An 8,703-nucleotide genomic window follows, 5' to 3' on the forward strand; every position below is an offset into this window, starting at 1 on the left:
AAGAAGAAGGTGCATGCCTGTGCGGTGGTCCGCGTCTCAGCCGATCGAGTCGAAGTCCGGAGGAAGAAAGCTAAGGAGTAAAGAAGTTGATTGCAATGTATAGCGGCGCGTGAACTGCACAGCCCGACAAATTTGGTAACTTTACAATTTTAGCATTTTAATTAGCTAGGGTTCAAATATCTAAATAATTAGCATTTAATTAAATAAAGAAAATGTTGTTACTCCAAAGATCAAGATGTTTTTATGGCGTGCATTATCTGGTGCTTTGGCAATTTCAGAATGTCTTCATGCGCATGGGTTAAATCCAAATATGAGTTGTTCACTTTGTCATAATGCTACAGAATCGATTAGCCATGTTCTCTTCCTATGTTCTCCAGCTCGTACGGTATGGCAAATTTCAAACATTCCTTTACCTGTTCAGGGATTCTCAGAATCGTTAGCTGGTAATTTGGAGTTTTTACTAGAACTGATGAAGAGTGATGAAGTATCTACTAATCTGCAATTGGCAATTCCATGGTTGCTTTGGGGTATCTGGAAAAATAGGAATGAATCTGTTTATGCAGGAAAACATGGTGATTTTAAATGTTTTAGTAGATCATGCGGTTTCAGAATCAGGAATATGGAATAGGTTAATGCAGGAAACGTCTAGTTCTTTTGTGCAGGCTCATCGTTTGCCTAGAGCTGAAGTGAGATGGCTTAGACCACCATTAAACGTGTTAAAATGCAATGTTCATGCTTCTTGGATTAATGAAGTGTGTATGTGTGGTGGTTCTTGGATTGTACGAAATCACAATGGCGATGCAGTTTTTCACGCAAGGGAAGTCTTTTTACCTTCTTCTAATCGAATAGCTGCAGAGTTAAGGTGTTTTGTCTGGGCTTTACAAAATTTGCAAGATTTACACTTGGAAGATATTGAGTTATGGTCTGATTGTGCAGCAGCAATTGAGGCAGTAACAGATCCTCTAAATTGGCCTCGTTATCATTCTTATCTTGAGAGGATTCATGGCTTACTTTTGGGTTTTCATAAAGTGGTTTTCAAGATTGCGTCACCAAAATCAAATTCAATTGCAAGAGATATTGCTAAAAGTGTTACACGGGATGGACGATTCAGATCCTATCTTGCCATCGGAGGTCCAGCGTGGCTGCATTCACGTATTGAAGGGGAAAAGCATGGGTGATTTGTTCTTTTTAAATGTTTTACCTGTTTCTTTGAGTTGAGGATTGTTCCTCTCGGTTTTTAAGCTTTATGCTCTGTTTTTTGTAAGTTTTAGGCTCTGTTTTTTTGGTTCAGACTTTTGTCTTCATTGATAATAAAAATTTTGACGACTAAAAAAAAAGAAAATGTTGTTAAATTTTGATGGATGTTGCTACTCCCAAACTTTGATACTGGATGGTTTTTAAGTAAATTTATTTATTCTTCCTTGCATATTGCACACAAAGAAGATTAGAAACATGTTTAACAAATATAGTTATAGTATCAACACATTGTTGAATAGAAATTAACTTTTTAATATTAAGCATCCAATCCCAACCCTAGTCAATAAGTTTTTTAGGATCCATTCAATATTTATTTTTATTGAATTCCATTTAAAATGTGTTTGCAACCAATAAATTATTTTAACTAGTTAATTTCCATTTTATAATGAGGATATTTTAAGATATATATACTGTTATCATAAGAGTTTTTTTTTCTCTAATATTAGGTTTCTTTGGCAAAAGAAAATTCTTCATAATAAAATTCAAAAATTGTGTTATGCAAGCACTTTAGCATTGTATTCACCTAAGTACGTAATAAAATACATAGTAAATTTAAACATAATGTAATGCATCCAACTGTGTTTAGTAAAACTAATTGGTGGCATCTATCCCAATTTAATATGTTATCATCGAATGTCATTAAATATTTAATTTCAATGTACAGTATTGGCAAATAAATAAATTTCTTAAGTTTTGAATTTTCATTTTACAATGAAGATATCGAACTTAAGTAGACATTCTATGAGTGTGTGTATGTGTATAATATATGTGCCTGCGTATAACCATTTTACATATTTTGAAGAGATCAACGTGAAGATATGGCAAGGGCTCGTCAATCGTTTCTCCACTCCACCTACGTTGTCATTATTGCTGTCGTCAAGTATTTGCCGACGAGTGTTTGAACTTGTGTTTTTTTTTGCTCAAATTTTTAGATATATAACTAACATTTTATTCGCTGCAATAAAAAAGGTCTAAAGAATTATTATACAGTGAACTTAGAAAATTCATATCGATTTTGTTCTAGCCATGTGTCCAAACGTGGCGACTATGTATGGTCGTGGGGACTAGAGTCCTTAGTTTTAATATATAATCTGTTCAATATAAGTTAAAATAAATGCTTTTCATGCATGTAGTAAGTAATTTTAAGTTTAATTGATACCGATACGGCCTTGACCGATAAAAGAAACCTTCTTGTGGGTACGTAGACGTCCATTTATCCACATGTGAGTCTCTTGTGTCACGCATTTAAGATCGACATTATCGAAGAAATAATGGTTTGTTTGGATTTAACATGGTTTTGTTTTGGGTAAATTAATAAGAACAATACTTGCGTTTATAATCACTCCATTCATTCTCTTATAAAATAAAAAAATAAAATCTGTATATATAATTAAAAAATTAAAAATTTAAACCGTTTATAAACCCAAACCAATATATAATTTCATTCTTATTTAAAATCTAAACCCCAACCATTTCATTTGTAAATCCAAACCGACATATAATTTCGTTCTAATTGTAAAATTTAAATCCTAACCACCTCATTTGTAAATCCAAACCAATATATAATTTTATTTTAATTGTAAAATCTAAACCCTAACCACTTCATTTGTAAACCCAAACCGACATATAATTTCGTTTTAATTGTAAAATCTAAACTCTAACCACTTCATTTATAAATCCAAACCGATATATAACCTCATTTTAATTGTAAAGTCTAAATCAATCTAATATTTAACTTTCCTTAATTAAAAGTATATAGAATTTATTTTCTCAATTTGTTTTGTTTTTAATTTAATTTTGATTTTTTTAAAATAAAATATTAGATACAAGATTTTGATTGGCTGAGAAAGGATGGGATGAATATAAGCATTCACCCTCTAAATATTTTTCAATTAATAATAGGATGACCTTAGGACCAACATACTCATTAGTCACACATTCCCTACTCATCAGCGCATACTTCTTAATTCTTTCTGTTTCGGCAACTTAGTCTTAGACTCTTACTCACATGTATATTGGTACAGGATTTAGCACCCACAACATACCGACCTAAACCGAATAATCTTACACATCAATTAAACTGAGAAACTCCCTTTTGGGCCAGCTAAACGGGCCTATAAGCAGAAGCCCGACGAAGTTACTCGACCGACTTCAAAGACCACCCCTAAGCCCGATCTGATCATCAGAAGAGGAAATTTACCATATCTTCAATTCGAGATTTAAGGAAAATAGACTTATCTTGTAATCAATGCATTCATATAAATAGAGGGATACCCCCTCATTGTATGCATCCATCAATTAATACAAAAACCCTACTTCTTCATTGTTCTTGAGAGAAATCCTACCTTCTTCTTCAAAAATCATAACCCCTCTTTATATTCTAGCTTTAATCCAGTTTTTAGAGAGAGACCTTAAGTGAATTTGTTCTCCACTCAAACAAATTCATTGTGTGAAACTCAGTTTCTACAATTGGTGCCGTCTGTGGGGACCCTTACACAAGAGTTCTACGTTTTTTCTCTCTACCACCAAAACTAAAACAAACCAGAAGATCAAGTTCAACTATCCGAACCGCCACCTCTCAAGGCGAATTCCCGGCAGCTCCGGACGAAATGGAAGACAGGTAACCTATCTACGAATTGCCTCAAACAATAGCTTTCCGTGGAACCCAATTTCGTTTCAATCTGAGCCCTCTTCTGAGAGATATCGCAGTTTCTCTGCAACATACTCTATCCTTCAAACACAGATCTGTTTGTTTTCGACCAGCCCGCCTCGGGATCGGTTTCCCGACTGAGTTCGACGAATGAAGTTATGCATAACCTATCCATAGAACGCCCCAAGAATCAACTTTCCATAGAAACCGGTTTCATGTTGATCGGACATGTCTGCCGAAAGATATCGCCGTTTCTCTGCAGCATACACAATCTGTTGAAACACAGATCCATCTTCATCGCACCAATCAGCCTTCAGGATCGATTTCCCGATAAAGTACCATAAACCAAATTACGAATAACCTATCTACGGATAGCCCTTAGAGTCAGCATTCGGTAAAATCTGACCTTGGTTGAATCCAAGCTCTGAACTAAGAGTTATTACATGTTCTATTCAGCATGTCTTTGTCGCCAGGTCGCCCAACTTCTCAGGTCGCCCAACTTGTTGCCTACTTCGCCAGGTCGTCCAACTTGTCGCCTACCTCGCCAGGTCGCCCAACTTGTCGCCTATCTCTTCATGTCGCCCAACTTGTCGCCCAACTGCCTAGCTTTTCTCCTAGATCGCTTAGCTTCCAATAATGGTCTAGCGCCAAGATATCAGCTCGCCGTCACGATTTAGAGAGCAGTTTTCCACCTATCTAAAAGGAAAATAGAGCTGGTATGCATATCAATTTGAAGCCCCGAGGCTTATTTTTCTAATGAGACCGACCTCGTCTTAATCAGCAGTGTCTACCGGAAAATATCACTCTATCTCCGGAACAGACACATCCTGTTCGAAACTATAGCTTTCAGCTCGTCATCCCGACTTGGAGAGCAGTTTGCCACCGATCTAGATGGAATCTAGAGCCGGTATACATATTATTCTGAAGCTCAGAGGTTTATCTTTCCATAAAAGCCGATCTTAACTTAATCCAAAGTGTCTATCGAAAGTTATCACCCTATTTCCAAGCTGACGCACCCTGTTCGAAATCCTAGCTATCAGCTCGCCGTCACGATTTGGAGAGCAGTTTGCCACCAATCTAGAAAGAAATAAGAATCCCCGAGGCTTAGCTTTCTAACAAGATTGACCACGTCTCAATCAATGCTCTATATCTCAACTTATGACCAGTTATCCTTATCAGATGCAGCCTATTCGCAATTGTCAGATCGTCTTACATCACGACCATATTCCCAACCATCCATATAGAATCTGTAGTCGATCTGCATATCAGTTTGAAACCTCGAGTCTCATCTCTCTTTCGAGACCGACCTCGCCTGGAGCCGAGCTGTTTGAAATTTATTACCAATTTCCCTCAACTGGTGCGATCTGTCAAAACCCTAAATCGCTGATCCGATCTGTCAAGAAAATCAAACTTTAAAGGAAATTTTTTGGCGTTATAGGAAGAACTAGACACCGTACTACATATCAATCTGAAGCTCCGAGGCTTGTCTTTTTAACGAGATCTACATCGTCTCAATCCGAGCTGTCTGCAGAAATTTATCATTGATTTCTCTAAACCTGAGATAATCTTAAAACTCTGATCCGACCTGTCAAGAGAACCGACTTTGAAAGCAATTTACAGTCATTCTATAAAGAACCAGACGATGATCTACATATCAAATTGAAGCCCGGACGCTCATATTTATAAGAAGACCAATTTCATGTCAATCGGCTATTCCTACCAAAAGCTATCACCGGGTTTCTGAAGCAGACACATTCTGTCCGACACATTCATCAAGATAAGTTTTCTATACATTTATATATGTTAACTTGCTCAAATCAGCTCACGCTAGATATCCTCATGCCATATAGAATCATCAAAACGGATGAACTTGAAAATCATTATCACTTGATCATATGCATTTAATTTGCTATCCTCTTTATCACATGCCTAGCATTTTTTATTGTTTATGCATGAATCGTTATTATGAGGGATCTCTTCAACATAATGACGTATTTGATCAGTGTAAAGCAAGCATCCTCATTTAAAAAAAAAAAGCTGAGCCATGCCTCGCATATAAAAAACCAGTTCGGAAATCCGAACTCGTTAGTTCTTTATTAAAAAAAAATCAGAGTCATGCCTCGCATATATATAAAAAAAGCTAAGTCATACCTCGCAAAAAAAAAAAAGTCGAGCCATGACTCGAATATAAAACCAGTTCGGAAATCTGAACTCGTTAGTTCTTTACTAAAAAACCTGAGNATCGTCTTACATCACGACCATATTCCCAACCATCCATATAGAATCTGTAGTCGATCTGCATATCAGTTTGAAACCTCGAGTCTCATCTCTCTTTCGAGACCGACCTCGCCTGGAGCCGAGCTGTTTGAAATTTATTACCAATTTCCCTCAACTGGTGCGATCTGTCAAAACCCTAAATCGCTGATCCGATCTGTCAAGAAAATCAAACTTTAAAGGAAATTTTTTGGCGTTATAGGAAGAACTAGACACCGTACTACATATCAATCTGAAGCTCCGAGGCTTGTCTTTTTAACGAGATCTACATCGTCTCAATCCGAGCTGTCTGCAGAAATTTATCATTGATTTCTCTAAACCTGAGATAATCTTAAAACTCTGATCCGACCTGTCAAGAGAACCGACTTTGAAAGCAATTTACAGTCATTCTATAAAGAACCAGACGATGATCTACATATCAAATTGAAGCCCGGACGCTCATATTTATAAGAAGACCAATTTCATGTCAATCGGCTATTCCTACCAAAAGCTATCACCGGGTTTCTGAAGCAGACACATTCTGTCCGACACATTCATCAAGATAAGTTTTCTATACATTTATATATGTTAACTTGCTCAAATCAGCTCACGCTAGATATCCTCATGCCATATAGAATCATCAAAACGGATGAACTTGAAAATCATTATCACTTGATCATATGCATTTAATTTGCTATCCTCTTTATCACATGCCTAGCATTTTTTATTGTTTATGCATGAATCGTTATTATGAGGGATCTCTTCAACATAATGACGTATTTGATCAGTGTAAAGCAAGCATCCTCATTTAAAAAAAAAAAGCTGAGCCATGCCTCGCATATAAAAAACCAGTTCGGAAATCCGAACTCGTTAGTTCTTTATTAAAAAAAAATCAGAGTCATGCCTCGCATATATATAAAAAAAGCTAAGTCATACCTCGCAAAAAAAAAAAAGTCGAGCCATGACTCGAATATAAAACCAGTTCGGAAATCTGAACTCGTTAGTTCTTTACTAAAAAACCTGAGTCATGCCTTGCATAAAAAAAAAAAAAAAGCCGAGTCATATCTCGCAAAAAAAAAAAAGCCGAGTCATACCTCGCAAAAAAAAAAAAAAAATCGGGAATCTAAAACTGGACTCCGTGCTCGAAAATTAAAGACAAGCTCCTCAACTCGCGCCTAAAATCTAAAAGCCGAGTTAGACACTCGCAACTAAACGATTACGAAAGCCGAGTTTTGCGCTCGCAAATCAAGGATGAATTCTCCCTTAAACGGACAGCTCAGTTTCAGTTTGCCTTTAGACAGCTTCAGTTTCAGTCCGTTTTTAGACAACCTCAATTTCAGTTCGTCATCAGACAACTTCAGTTTCAGCTCGTCTTTAGATAATTCAGTTTTAGTTCGTCTTCAGATAGCTTCATTCAATCCGTCTTCAGATAGCTTCTGTTTCAGTTCGTCATCAGACAACTTCAGTTTCAGCTCGTCTTCGGATAATTCAGTTTCAGTTTGTCTTCAGATAACTTCAGTTTCAGCTCGTCTGCAGACAGCTTCGATTTTAGTTCATCATCAAATAGCTTCAGTTCTGTTTGAATTTTTGTGACTCATACTGAATCTTCTGACATCTTGGCCAGATGCTCGACTCGCGTCAAACCGCAAAAGAGAAATAAGCCAAGCCCAGTATCTCGCTCCCCTCAAACTTTTAATCGAGGAATAAGCCGAACCCAGAGTTTTTGTTTCGAACCTCAAACTCTTAATCGAGAGATAAGCTAAACTCAGAGTTTTTGTTTCGCACCCAAGCTCTAGTTCGGATGGAAACATAAGCCGAACCCAGAGTTTTATTTTCGCAATCCATCTCCGAACTAGATGAAAGAGGATAAGCCGAGCCCAGTATCTCGCTCCCCGCAAAAGCACACACTGTTTGGGACAAAACCACCCACCTACGGAGCCTAGAGTTATCTCCAAATTATCACTAAATGTAGGATTACTTGATGTAAGCCGAGAGACGTCTTGCAGCTTGTAAGTTCCGAATACAATAATTATCGGGAATCTGAACTGGCATCATTGCACGAAAGTGTAATATCTTCGACAATGACACCTTGAGGCAAAAACCTCGTTTTGATCTCTTCATTGTTCCCAGTTCGCCCTTAGAGAATTCATGCAGAGACAAAAAGGGATTAAAAACACGGCCTTCGATTCACAGGTCATCCAGTTTCTATTCTCATCCTGATCTGAATCTTCATTTAGTTCGGAGATCGCAAACCTAATAGCCCGTGAAGATTGAGCTTCCTCTTCCAACCTCCGAAATTTCAGTCTGGAATTGCGAACTAGCTGCTCAGCAATGAAGAATGAACTCGTGTATTTATGGATGAAGAGAGCAACCAACTTACAAAAAGTCATCATGATCTACGACACGTCTCAACTGGATTGGCGAATGCAACATGCGCGTGCTCGGAATTTGGTTTTCCTAAAGTTTAGATAGAATATTTTTCTCCTATAGTTTGGAAACTCGAATTGATAATCGAATCTACTGAACTGGGCGGGGACTAATTG

The sequence above is a fragment of the Camelina sativa genome, chromosome 19, assembly GCF_000633955.1.
Source record: "Camelina sativa cultivar DH55 chromosome 19, Cs, whole genome shotgun sequence".
NCBI lineage: Eukaryota > Viridiplantae > Streptophyta > Magnoliopsida > Brassicales > Brassicaceae > Camelina > Camelina sativa.